This window comes from Daucus carota, chromosome 4 (assembly GCF_001625215.2).
Source record: "Daucus carota subsp. sativus chromosome 4, DH1 v3.0, whole genome shotgun sequence".
NCBI lineage: Eukaryota > Viridiplantae > Streptophyta > Magnoliopsida > Apiales > Apiaceae > Daucus > Daucus carota.
The window spans coordinates 1,536,363-1,551,686 of record NC_030384.2 but is presented as its reverse complement, the minus strand read 5'-3'; positions in this window follow the sequence as shown (position 1 = coordinate 1,551,686).

Genomic DNA, 15,324 nt, shown 5'->3' with positions numbered 1-15,324 from the left:
ATCTCAGCTCTCAGAGCAGCCATTTGTTCCTGTAACAGATCAGTGTTGGTGTGTGCACTCACCTCACGAACACTCAAAGATTTATCACTATCCTCTCGTGCATGTGTTTCGCTCGGTGTTTGCCTGATTTCACTCGTGTTTATCACACCGTCACCAGTACCTGTATATACAACCATAGTTCCCTGAGATGGAACTGTAGGAGGTGAAGAAACAAATTGTCCTCCGAATGCCTGTGAAGGCGGATGTACTTGCAGGTTGCCAAGTAGATCCTGATCCAAAAAGAAAGAGTGATCAGAAAGATTTTCATATACCATGTTTTGAAATTCTGTGCTCTCTCTAAGTGAAGAATCAAAAGACACAGGTTCAGTGTTTACTAGCGTGAGTGCTAGTTGTGTGCCTGACTCTTTACAGGATACCGCGGTCGGACGGCCAATTTCAATAAATGCATTCTGTGGAGAGAATGAATCTAGAGACTGTATATTTACCGTTTCAGTGTCCAAATCCTTTTGGGAGGAAATGGATGCAGCTGCAGTTGTCTCTGGTTCTGCCACCCTTTGCTTCTTATGAGACAGAGCTGCGGGATCTCGTAAAAGTGCACTCCCACTCCGTTTCCGGGCTACCTTTCTAACAACAGGGGTTGAAGTAGTGTTGTTTGAAGTGTTTGATGAAGAATCAGTAGTTGAAGCGGAAACATCAGCTTGGATATGAACCTGGGTGTTTTCAGGTTCAATGCTGGGAGTCTGGAAATCAAATCCAATATCACAATCATAATCTGCAATATCAATATTAAAGGTATCAGTGAGATTAGAAAGTACCTGAGCTACCTGTAAATCAGCCCTGAAGTCCTGTAGGCCAGGATTGATAGCAGAATCAGCAGGCAGTGGCTGAGAGGTTGATTGTGGTTGAGGAATGGTATGTGTATGTGTAGGTGAAGGTGTTGGTTCAGATTGAGAGGGAAGAATGGAGGCTTGTTGGTCTGGGAAGAAGTTGTATTGTGGAGGGGATTGGTGTTGAGATTGGTGAGGAGAATTGTATGATGATTGGTGAGGTGATTGTTGTGGTGAATTGTAAGGAGGGTTGTAGGGAGAGTAATGTGAGGATTGGCTGGATGATTGGTAGTCTTGGAGGAGTTGAAGTGGTTGATAGTTTTGAGGAGGTGATGGTTGTTGCGGTTGTTCTTGTTGTTGAGCTTGTTGTTGTTGTTGTGGTTGATATTGTTGCTGTTGCAGTGGTTCTGGAACTTGTACAGGCTGAAAAGGAACACTGAATTGCTCGAGCATGAATGGAGTCACCACCAGTGATACATTGTCATGCTTTTTCTTGTTGACCAGCCGAGTTTGGATCTTGGCACAAGTCCTCTGAATAGGAACAACCGGAGAATCTACGTACATGTGCCTATCAGCATCATCCATTTTATCATTCATGAATAACATCAGAAACCTGGGGTAGAAGCATTCAACTTTCTCATTCCTCTGAATTGATCTCTGTGTAACAGACCCCATCTTTCTGATAATCTCCCTCAGCAATATCTTCCCAAAATTGATTCGACGGTTATAAGCTATGCTGAATCCAAAGATTTGCAGCATTGAAGATATATTCCCAAAGTTCTTACGATTAGTGGGAGCAAACACCTTGGCAAGGGTGTCAAAGAACACATCCCATTCAGCTTTCAGATTTCCCTTTGACATCTTCGGGAGAAAAATCTGACCTTGATAGTGAATATCCTGAAAGAACTGTTTCAATTCATCCTCTGAGGGATCTGGCTCAAAATTGTCCCTTGGAAGTCCTAAGATCCGGTTCACATCATCGACAGTGATTACAATGCGTTTCCTATTAGGCAGATCCCCTAGTAGAAGTCAAAAAGAGGTTGCAGCTTAATCGGAATATCTGCAGTCAGTGCCGTACTGACTAAACTCTGTCTCGAAAGGAATCTGACCCAAGTCCGGAATCTATCAGAGCAATCATCAGGGTTGAGGCTGGCACAGTAGTTAGTCTCAGCAATCACAAACTCTCCGGCCATTTTTAATAATTAAAAATTGAATTAAGCGAGAATTTTTCAAATTAAATGTGAATTCTCAAATATCTCGCAAATTTCAACTAATAATTAAACTTGATTAATTAATTAATAATTCGAAATATTAAAATATTATCGAATTAAAAGGTAATTAACTAAAATGGCACTAAGTGAAATGAAGTCCACTTCGCCAAACGCAGCCTTAAAGTTAAGTCCAAATAACTCCAAATATAAACAGCCAAACAAGCCCTTAAATTTGAAAAGCCCCAAATCACTCCAAGAACCCTAAATCAACCACGGATGCTTTCGATTTACGGGTTCAACAGCCGAATACAGATATATGGTCCAGTAAGTCGATCAAACCCAGAATCAAATCAGCCAAGACGATCGAGTAACTCAAGAACACTCAAACCCAGTACGATTTTGGCAGAGCTTCGACACAATTCAACGAAAGTCGAGTAACACAGCAAGCAACAAAGGCTTGAAACACGAAACCGAGCAAGTTTTTATCTCTAAAACTTGAAAAACGAGGTCGAATGTGTGTGTGTAGTGTGTGTATATGCGTGATGGAGAAGATGAAGGCAACGGGCAAGACAAACGAGATTGTCTTGCTCGAATTGTCTTGAGACAAATATATACAAACAGCAAGACAAACGTGAATTAAGTCTCGGTAAGACAATGTAAGAATGTCTTGCCGAGATTTATCTAAGCAGACAAGTCACGTGTCTGTAAGACAATTAGATACAAAAAGGCGAATAAAGGGATAGGCTCGGTAAGACAAAATAATTGTCTTGCCGAGTTTTTTTTGTTTGATTTAATAGAAATAAACTGAGAAACCGGTTCAGCAAGACAATTTGAGATTGTCTTGCCGAGCCAATCAGTAGACAATGTAATTGTCTAAAAGGAAAACAAATAATAATAATAATAATACGATTTTTGATTAATTTAAAAGATAAAACTTTTTGCAATTAAAATCAAAAATCTATAATAAAAACAATACTATAAATTACACAAATATTTTGTAAATTTCAACTTTAATTAAATATAAATACTTATGACTTTAACTTTAATTAAAAAAAAATGAATTAACTTAAAATCAAATATTTATGCTTAATTAATTTTGAAAAATACAAAATAATTACAAATAATTATCTAAATGCTTGGGGAATATTACAGGGGAGTGTATGAGCACTTAGAAAATTACAGACTAATATACAAACATGCATAATTACTCAGAATATTATTAGATAACATACAGAAAATCATATAAAAATATATAAAAACATATAATGCATATGAAAAATATATACAAGAGAACTATGTCATATTTAACATCCCTAACTCACAAACCAGCTTAGAGAAAGTGGATTCATCCAGTGGTTTTGTGAAGATGTCAGCAATTTGCTCAGTCGTGGGTACAAAATGTAACACCACTGTACCAATCATGACATGTTCGCGAATGAAATGATACCTGATATCAATGTGCTTGGTTCTTGAATGTTGAACCGGATTGTTGGAAATGGCTATGGCACTTGTATTATCACAAAATATGGGAATTTTGTTTACTACAACACCATAATCATTTAGTTGGTTCTTGATCCACAAGATCTGAGCACAGCAGCTTCCAACAGCTATATACTCAGCTTCAGCAGTAGAAGTAGACACGGAGTGCTGCTTCTTGCTATACCAGGAAACCAACCGACGTCCTAGAAATTGACAGCTTCCAGACGTACTCTTCCTATCAATCCTGCATCCTGCATAATCAGAATCTGTATAGCCGGTTAAGTCAAAACCAGTATTCTTAGGGTACCATATACCCAATCCAGGTGTACCCTTAAGATATCTAAAGATTCTTTTGACGGCTATAAGATGTGATTCTTTAGGATCAGCTTGGAACCTAGCACACAAACATGTTGCAAACATGATATCTGGTCTACTTGCAGTAAGATAAAGTAGAGAGCCAATCATACCTCGATAGCTTGTGATATCAACTTTCTTACCAGATTTATCCTGGTCAAGCTTTGTGGCAGTGGCCATGGGTGTCTTTGCCGGTGAAGAGTCTTCTAGATTGAACTTTCGAAGAAGATCTCTGACATACTTGGATTGGCAAATGAATATTCCATCTTCCTTTTGGCTTACTTGAAGACCAAGGAAGTAGGACAGCTCACCCATCATACACATCTCATAGTTACTCTGCATCAACTTAGCAAATCTCTTGCATAAGTTATCGTTAGTAGAACCAAATATAATATCATCAACATATATTTGTACAAATATCATATCCTTATCATGCAATTTGTAAAAGAGAGTTTTGTCTATGACACCTCTAGTAAAATTGTTTTCAATTAAAAACTCAGAGAGAGTGTCATACCATGTCCTTGGTGACTGCTTGAGTCCATAGACAGCTTTGAATAGGAAGTATACAAAATCAGCAAACTCTGGATTTTCAAAGCCAGGGGGCTGTTCCAGATATACTTCTTCTTCTAGCTTTCCATTCAGAAATGCACTTTTCACATCCATTTGATATACCTTGAAGTTGGAGTGTGCAGCAAATGCAAGAAATATTCTGATGGCTTCAAGACGAGCAACTGGAGCATAGGTTTCATCTTAATCAATTCCTTCTTCTTGTGAATAACCTTTTGCAACCAGTCTGGCTTTGTTTCTTACAACAATGCCATCACCATCTAACTTGTTACGGAAGACCCATCTAGCTCCAATGGTAGATTTTCCTTTTGGTCTTGGAACCAGGGCCCAGACTTCTTGTCTCTCAAATTGATTGAGTTCTTCTTGCATGGCAAGAACCCAATCAGGATCAGCAAGTGCTTCTTCTATTTTCTTTGGTTTTAGTTGTGATAGAAACCCAGAGAATAGACATTCATTTGTCGTAGCACTTCTAGTCCTTACACCAACATCAGGATCACCAATAATTAAATCAAAGGGATGATCTCTGCTCCAAATCCTTTCCCTTGGAAGATGTGTCCTTGATGATTCAGCAGTATTATCATTGAGCTGAAATGTGTGACTAGTTGATCCATCTGCTCCCCCTGAGTTGTTGCCAGGTTGACTTGATGATCCACCACTGGCACTAGTGGAATCTCCAGTGTTTCCACCATTTCCTCCACCATTGCCTGGATCATTACCATCATTGTTGTCATCTCCTGTTGCAACCTCAGGTGGTATATCATCATCTGAATCAGAATCTGGATAGTTGTCAAACTTCAGAGATTCAGATGGATCAGCAGATTGTAGACTTGGAAGTTTAGTGTCATCAAATGTAACATTGACACTAACCTTCACTGACAGAGTATCAATTAGAAAAACTCTATAAGCATTATTTGTATAACCAACAAAAATTGCTTCAGATGCCTTTGGCTCAAACTTGTTCAAGTTCTCTTCACCATCCTTGAGAACATAACACTTGGCTCCAAAGACATGAAGATGTTTGACATAAGGTTTCTTGTTGTTATACAGATGAAATGGAGTTTTCATATGATCCTTGTTGATCAAAGTTCTATTCTGGGTATAGCAGGCAGTAGACACAGCTTCAGCCCAAAAGTACAGAGGAAGCTTTGCTTCAGCAATCATAGTCCTTGCAGCTTCGATCAGTGTACGATTCTTTCTTTCGACGACTCCATTCTGCTGAGGAGTCCTTGGTGCTGAATACTGCCTTCTAATTCCCTTTTCAGAGTAAAAGTTGATTAGAGTTTGATTTTTGAACTCAGTTCCATTGTCTGATCTTACAGCTTTTACAGGAACACCTTTTTCCAACTCAACCAACTTGATATGATCAATTACTGTCAGGGGAGTTTCATCCTTAGAAGCCAGGAAGTAAACCCATGTAAATTTTGAGAAGTCATCCACAATAACCAAGGCATATCTTCCTCCATCAATGGATGCAACATTCACAGGGCCAAACAAATCCATATGCAACAAATGAAGTGGATCTGTAATGGTATTGATGGTTTTGCCTTTGTGAGATGCTCTCTTCGCTTTTCCTTTCTGACAAGCTTCACAAAGATCATCAGTTGAGAATTCCAGGGAAGGCAACCCTCTCACTAGATCTCTCTTGACTAGAGAGTTCATGGTTTTGAAGTTGAGGTGTGAGAGCCTCTTATGCCATAACCAACTATCTTCAGCAGACGCTTTGGCGTAGAAACAGTGAACTTCGTTTCCTGGTCCTGAAGACAAATCAGCTACGAATATATTGCCTTTCCTTATGCCACATAGTGAAGGACGCTTATCCTTGATATGTTTAATGATACATATCTCCTTTTCAAAATGAACATAATAACCTTTGTCACAGAATTGACTGACACTCAGGAGATTATGTTGAAGTCCTTCAACTATTGCAATATCTTCTATGATGATCCTTCCAATTTTACACTTGCCATATCCCACAGTACGACCTTTGCTATTATCAGCAAAACTGACTGTAGGGCCAGCTCCTTCTCTTATGTCTTCCAGCAGGGATCTATTGCCAGTCATGTGCATTGACGCTCCACTGTCAAGCACCCAGGTGACACGAACAATTCCACTGGCACCCTGCAAAAGACAATTAGATTAAACATTCTTTGGGACCCACACTTGATTGGGTCCAGCAAACTTAAAAAACTGATTTCTATCAGGTGTAACAACAGAGCCTCTTGGACTGATACTTGGTTCAGACTTGACTGAACTTACTTCCTTAACAACAGCCTTATAAACCTTAGTTTTAGGCTTTGGAACATAAGTCTCCTTCCTAACACGAGTAGGACTAGTAGTCTTTGATCTAGCATGCTTGTTGTTTGTGTGTTGTCTAGGCGATGTGTTTTCATTTTTAGCATGCAAATTTTTAAAATAAGCAGACATCAAATGGAAAGCACAAGTCATACAATTATCAACACTACAATATTTATGACATGCATCAAACGCAGGAACAACAGGAGTATCAGTCATAATAATAGGAACATCAACAGATTCTACTCTACTTTTGTTAACAGTTTTAAAATTCTCAGTAGAATGGCATCTATTGTTTCTGTTCTTACTATTCACAAAGTTATTAGGCTTGTTGAACTTAGTTCTTTCAGAGTTGACACCTAAACCAGCTTTAGGCAACCTAACATTGCCTTTCACTTTTATTGGTTTCAGGTTTGTCAGAATCTCATCTCTCATCTCATTACTCTCTTTCATTTTAAGGTCTTCCTGTTTTAGTTCATATCTAATGACAACAGGAGTCTCTAAAAGAGGTTCAGCTTCTGAGGTTTTAAACAAAGGTTTAAGGGAATCTTTCAAAACAAAAGGAATCCCTCTTTCCTCAGCACTCTTCTTGAAAGGAGTAATGTTACTAGCCTTACCTACAGATTTGTTATAGTCAAAACCTATTCCAACAGTTCTCTTGATCTCTTGTTTATCATTAAGTTCTTTGACTATAGTGGAGGCATCCTTAAAGGCTTTACACTTAACTTTCTCTTCGTCTAGCTGAAGTCTTAAAGCAATCTCACCTTTCTCTAGAACTTTGACTTTAGCACATTGTAATCCTAAATCCATAGTCAATTGTTCTATTTTAGGCTTTAATACTTTCATCTCATTCATCTTATAAGCATGAATTTCTAAGACTAAAGTATCAATTTTAAGATTAGCAGCTTTCATCTTTTTAATAGCATCATCTCTTTCAAGTCCTAATTGCATAAACAGTTTAGGGCATGTAGGATCTACCTGAAAGCTTCCAGCAGGAGGAGGTGAAGATGATCCAGCAGTAGCCATGAGAGCAACATTCCCAATCTGCTCTTCTTCATCACTATCTGTATCATCCCAGCTTTTCCCTTCTGCTAGATATGATTTGCTCTTGAAGCTTTGACTTCCAGAAGTACCATGATGCTTTCTTACTAAGGCATCATACTTCTGCTTCAGCTCATCATACGAATCCTTTTTCTTTCCTTGAACCTTGGGCTGCTTGCATTCAGTTGCAAAGTGTCCAGGTTCACCACAGTTGAAACATTTAAATTTACTTCTGTCCACCATCCCAGTCTTGTATCCTCCTTTGCTTGTTGAAGATGAATAGCCTCCCTTCTGAAACTTACTAACAGTAGGTTTGTATTTATAGGAAGGGTTCTTCCGGAATCTCATGTTTCCAAACTTCTTGGCAAACAGGGATAGAGATTGATCTTCTAACTGTTCAAGCTCTTCCATTGTATAGACCTCTTCGTCACCACTGGAAGAAGCAGTCTGACCCATCTCAGGTACAACAAATTCCTGAGTAGACTTAGAAGGAACAACAACATCCTTCTTCTTTTCTTCCAGTACAGGTGACTCAACAACTAGAGCTCTCGAATGGTTCTGTGTTTTACCCCAGCCATATCTCTGTTTACTCTGAACTTGCTCCAGTTCATAAGTTTTCAAAACTCCGTAGAGTCTTTTCAGAGAAATCTCATTCAGATCTCTGCTTTCCCTGATGGCAGTGATTCTGTGTTCCAGATGTTCAGGAAGGGTTAAGAGAAACTTCATGTTGACCTCTTTCTTGTCGTAGAATTTCCCATTCAGATTTAAATTATTTATCAAATTATTAAGTCTGATAAATACTTCTGAAATCCCTTCACCGGGATGGGAACCAAACTGTTCATACTGAGCCATCAGTATCTCTTTCTTGTTTTCCCTAACTTCCTCTGAGCCTTCATTGATAATCTCTAATGTATCCCAGATTTGCTTGGCGTTCGTACAATTAACAACAGCATTGTACATTACTGGATCTAGAGATTCCACCAATATTAGTTGAAGAGCGTCATCTAAGTTCATCTGTTCACTCTCTTCATCTGTGTACTCAGAAAGTTCTTTCGGAATGATCTGATGAGGTATTAACACACCATCCTCTTCGTGTGCTAATATGACATTCATCGGAGTAGTAACCCCTTTGTCCAAAATCCCTATGTATTTTCTGTTCGCAGTGCGGAGGAATAGGAACATGTGCCTTTTCCATAGGCCAAAGTGTTCCTTGCTGAACGGTGGGATTTTAATGCTACTGATCTTTTGTGTACTCATGTTTAAGGATTTGAAGTGAATAGTGTTTGGATGAGATTTGGATTTTTGAAAGAAAAATATTTTAAATCAAAATTAATTTTTGGAATAAAATTAATTCGAAAAAAAATATTTGAACGTTACAGAGTGTGTATAGGATCTGATACGGAAAATGGTATCAACCGCTCTGATACCAATTGTTAGGTCCAGATATGATTGTAGAAGGGGGGGTTGAATACAATCAGTACCAAATCGTCGCGGAAGTGAATCTGATTGAATATGATTTGTTAATCAGATTATAATTAATTAATATAACAATGTTTGACGTCGTTATATAATTAAAATGGTTCAGTTTTAATGTCCACTAAAGTTCGTAGAATAAATTCGACAGGGTATATTCTAGATTTAGTGATTAAAACAACCGGGTTATCAAAGCACAGAAAACTGTGGATATAACGATCAAGCAAGTTACGAACAACTTGAAAGCTTTACAAATGCTTTGATTTACAAAGTGATGAACACTAAAAATGAAGGATGCAATGCCATATTTATAGGCAAAGCATTTGTACTTGTAAGACAATTGAAAGACAAGACAATTGTAAGTAGCAAAGACAAAGTGGAAAGGGCAAGACAATTTTAGATTGCCTTGCAAGCACAAGACACAGCAGAAAGACAATTTTAGAGCTAGCAAGACAATTCAGAGCTCGGTCAGACAATTATATTGCCTTGGCAGGATTGTTCTTTCGGCCAGACAATCCAATTGTCTTGGCAGTGCACCTTCGGTCAGACAATCAAAGATTGTCTTGAAAGACTCAGGAATTGTCTTGCAGGCATTTCCTCGGTCAGACAATCAAGATTGTCTTGGCTGTGCATAATCGGGCAGACAATCCAGAATTGTCTTGCTGAGTACCATTCGGTCAGACAATTAAGAATTGTCTTGGAAGCCTTCCATCGGTCAGACAATTAATAATTGTCTTGAAGGCAATTACTTCGGTAGGACAATCTCTAAGGGATTGTCTTGCTGCTACTTGAATCTTCGGTAAGACAATGTTAATTGTCTTGCAGTCATTCATTCCTTTCAGCAGAAAAACGGTAAGACAATCTCAGATTGTCTTGCTGAGCTTGAGTGGATGATTGAATGTAATTTGTAGATTATATTTAAATAGAAAATTATCCACTTAATTAATTTAATCATATAAATTCATAAATTAAATTAATTCGAGAGTGAATTAATTTAACAAATAAATTACATAATTAATTTAATTATTTGAGAAGTGAAATAATAATCTATTAAATATTTAATCACCCATTCTTCAGTAGAATTGCTTCCCGTCTTCTTTAAACATTAATAACTCCGTCTTGATCAGTCGAACGAACGAACCACCAACTCTGCTTGACTTCAAATATTCAATTTGAATAACTGATACACAGATGCACTGTCTGGTTCATCTGTATCTAGTTAAATCAAATATTCTTTGTCAAATAAACATTAAGAATTTGATTTGTTCGTCGAGTCTTCGTCTTGTAAGTACTTCTTCATTAAATGGAATCTTCTGATAAAATAAAGTATAGAAACTTTATATCTTCTGAACTCCTGGACGTGCTACAAAAGATTATTTGTGCACTGAGGCTTGAACATATTAATGAACTTCTTTCAGTGGTGTGCAGCAGCATCCTGGAATTTATCTGACATATAATTCCCATAAATCATTTGACTTTCTTCGTACGGATTCCGTTGACTTGCTATTTACTGAGCTTTCTTATCTGAATTGAGTTGTACCTCTTTAAATACAAATAGGCTGAACATATGCCTTTCAGTAGTACTCACTATTGTTTCCGCTTTTGCCAATGCTTCTTTACGGGCCTGAGAACGTGTTCGCATACACGTCACTCAAATACCTGAAACACACACAAACGAAATAAAAGTGAGAAAAGAATCCAAGTCAGTGAACTTTAACGACCACTAATGACAAGCACATAAACTAAAATATAACACCGAGTCCCCGACAGCGGCGCCAAAAACTTGTTCGCACAAAATCACGCAACCGTGCATGGTCACAAGCAATATAGAATTTGAATTAAGTTCATTCCCACAGAGACTAGTGTATCAAGAATGTGTATAGTGTGTGCACTTCCAAAGTATGTAGTTAGTTTCAAATGAAACTACAAAGCTCTATTTATAGGCTTCCAACATCTAACCATGGTTAACGAGTTCGTCCTGGACGAATTGAGTTCGTCCTGGACGAATTCATATTTAACTGTCGTTAGTTAAATAGAAATTGCCCAAAAACTAACTCAATAACCAAAGTTGCGCCAAGTATATATATATATATATATATATATATATATATATATATATATATATATATATATATATATATATATATATATATATATATATATATACTTGCGCCTCATTTGAGAGACAATAGTTGCGCCTGGGTCAAACCTTGCTCCACTGTGTATGTATGTATATGACATAGAAAACATTCAAGTGTTTAAACTTGTGCCACCATTGCACATAGATGAAGTCAAACTTTGCGCCGGGTCAAAGGTTGCGCCATTTCTCCACTGTCCAATGTAGAGTGACTTAGAATAAATTCCAAGTGAGGAAATTAGTCAAACCTTGCGCCTATTGACCAGGTCAAGACTTGCGCTTGACCATGGTTGCGCCATTCTCCATACAGTGCATCAGAGTGCCCTGTGACTTAGGAAAGTTTCTAAGTGTAAGTTCAAGTTTTGACTTTTAGTCAAAGCTTGCGCTACACAGTGCATGGAGAGTACTGGGACTTAGAAAATAAGTCCAGTAGGTTGAACTTGCGCCAAGGTGTCATACAGTGTACCTGTAGGCGCAAGTTTGACTCAAGTCAAACTTACACACTTAAATTTATAATATAGATATGTGTATATATATAAATATTATTAATTGTTTTATGAATTACTTGAATTATTATAGTTTCAAGTAACTTCCAATTAATTGTGTATATATATATATAAATATAAATTCAATTCTTTGATGATGTAACTGGAATAGCTTGATTGACTTGATCAATTAATCCGTTGATCGAATCCACTGAATACTTTCGTACGTCCTGACGTCCTGTGCACTGGTCTGGTTCACGAACGACTCGAACTGAAATAATTCCTTGAATCTTTTGCTTGATAATATACTTGATCAATCATTCCGGGTTAGATGTTGCTTCAATAAATTTGATTATAAATAATCAAAATAGATATACTGGAATCTTCTGGTCTTTGATACTTGATCGTTAGGCAATCTTTGATAAAAAAACTGATTGAGCTTTATTCATCACTGAGGCTTGAACATATTAATGAACTTCTTCCAGTGGACGAATGTTCGTCTCAGATATCTTGATTGTCTTTGTCTGTTCATATCGGATCTCCAACCTGTAGATTCCTGTATTATACTTACGTATTGTTTCCTGTCCTTTTGTTGTGTTGAGTTATCGTAATTACATTTAGGTTACATTATGCTTTACAGTCTCCCCTAAAAGGCATATGTTCAGCCTATTTGTATTTAAAGAGGTACAACTCAACTCAGATAAGAAAGCTCAGTAAATAGCAAGTCATCGGAATCCGTACGAAGAACGTCAAATGATTTATGGGAATTATATGTCTGATAAATTCCAAGATGCTGCTGCATACCACTGAAAGAAGTTCATTAATATGTTCAAGCCTCAGTGCACAAATAATCTTTTGTGGCACGTCCAGGAGTTCAGAAGATATAAAGTTTCTATACTTTATTTTATCAGAAGATTCCATTTAATGAAGAAGTACTTACAAGACGAAGACTCGACGAACAAACTAAATTCTTAATGTTTATTTGACAAACAATATTTGATTTAACTAGATACAGATGAACCAGACAGTACATCTGTGTATCAGTTATTCAAATTAAATATTTGAAGTCAAGCAGAAGTGGTAGTTCGTTCGTTCGTCAGATCAAGAAGAAGTTATTAAAGTTTAAAGAAGACAGGAAGCTATTCTACTGAAGATTGGGTGTTTAAATATTTAATGGACTATTATTTCACTTCTCAAATAATTATATTAATTATGTATTTTATTTATTAAATTAATTCACTCTCGAATTAATTTAATTTATGAATATATATAATTAACTTAATTAAGTGGATAATTTCCTATTAAATATAAACAACAAATTACATTTTTAATCACCTATATTAACTCAGCAAGACAATCTAAGATTGTCTTGCCGAGTAATTCAAACTGCCAAGACAAATGGATTGCCTGGCCGTTTGATTAAACTTCCAGCAAGGCAATACAATTGTCCTACCGAGCAACAACAAGACAAACTGTTTTGTCTTACCGTTTGCTAATGAACTCCACTGCCAAGACAATTCTTTGTCTTACCGAACGTTAGTGGATGTCTGCAAGACAAAACAGATTGTCCTACCGAAAAGTTTATGTGGCTGCCAAGACAATTCCAAAGCCAAGACAATCTCAATTGTCCTGCCGAGTGGATGCTTTGTCTTACCCTTCCTGAATTATCTTGCCCCTTATATAAATTGTCTTCCTGGCTTGTTTTAGGCTTGTTAGGCAATCTGGAATTGTCTTCCCTTGTCATACATTTGTCTTGCCCAAGCTAGTTTGTCTTGCCCTTCTTGTTTTGTCTTTCCAACACTTTTAATTGTCTTGTCTTTCCTTTGTCTTACAAGTACAAAGCTTTGCCTATATATATGGCTTAGTTTCTTCATTTCTAAGTGTTCATCACTTTGTAATTCAAAGCATTTGTAAAGCTTTCAAGTTGTTCGTAACTTGCTTGATCGTTATATCCACAGTTTTCTGTGCTTTGATAACCCGGTTGTTTTAATCATTAAATCTAGAATATACCCTGTCGAATTTATTCTACGAACTTTAGTGGACATTAAAACTGAACCATATTAATTATATAACGACTTCAAACATTGTTATATTAATTAATTATAATCTGATTAACAAGTTACATTCAATCAGATTCACTTCCGCGATAATTTGGTATCGATTGTATTCAACCCCCCCTTCTACAATCGTATCTGGACCTAACAATTGGTATCAGAGCTGTTAATACAAATACACCGTATTAGATCCTATACACACTCTGTAACGTTTCAAATATTTTTTATTCGAATTAATTTTATTCCAAAAATTAATTCTGATTTAAAATATTTTTCTTTCTGTAATCCAAATCTCATCCAAACACTATTCACTTTAAATCCTTAAAAATGAGTACACAAAAGATTAGTAGCATTAAAATCCCACCGTTCAGCAAAGAACACTTCGGCCTATGGAAGAGGCACACGTTACTATTCCTCCGCACTGCGAACAGGAAATATATCGGGATATTGAACAAGGGTGTTTCTACTCCGATGAAGCTTATAATAGCACACGAAGAGGATGGTGTGTTAATGCCTCATAAAACTGTTCCGAAAGAACTTTCTGAGTACACGGATGAAGAGAGTGAACAGATGAACCTAGATGATACTCTCCAACTGATCTTAGTTGAATCCTTAGATCCTGTCATGTACAATAATGTTGTTAATTGTACGAATGCGAAGCAAATCTGGGATACGCTAGAGATCATCAATGAAGGCTCAGAAGAAGTAAGAGAGAACAAGAAAGAGATACTGATGGCTCAGTATGAACAGTTTGGTTCCAATCCCGGAGAAGGGATTTCAGATGTATTCATCAGACTTAATAATCTGATTAACAACTTAAATCTGCATGGGAAATACTACGACAATAAAGAGGTCAATATGAGTTTCTCTTAACCCTTCCTGAACATCTGGAACACAGAATCACTGCAATCAGGGAAAGCATAGATCTGAATGAGATATCTCTGGAAAGACTCTACGGAGTTCTGAAAACTGATGAACTGGAACAGGTTCAGACAAAGCAGAGATATGGATGGGGTAAAACACAGAACCACTCAAGAGCTCTAGTTGTTGAATTACCTACACCGGAAGAAAAGAAGGATGTTGTTGTTCCTTCTAAGGCCATTCAGGAATTTGTTGTACCTGAGATGGGTCAGACTGCTTCTTACAGTGGTGATGATGAGTTCTATACAATGGAAGAGCTAGAACTGTTAGAATATCAATCTCTATCACTGTTTGCCAAGAAGTTTGGAAACATGAGATTCCGGAAGAACCCTTCCTACAAATACAAACCTACTGCTAGTAAGTTTCAGAAGGGCGGTTATTCATCTTCTACAAGCAAAGGAGGATACAAGACTGGGATGGTGGATCGAAGCAAGTTTAAATGTTTCAACTGTGGTGAACCGGGACACTTTGCAACTGAGTGCA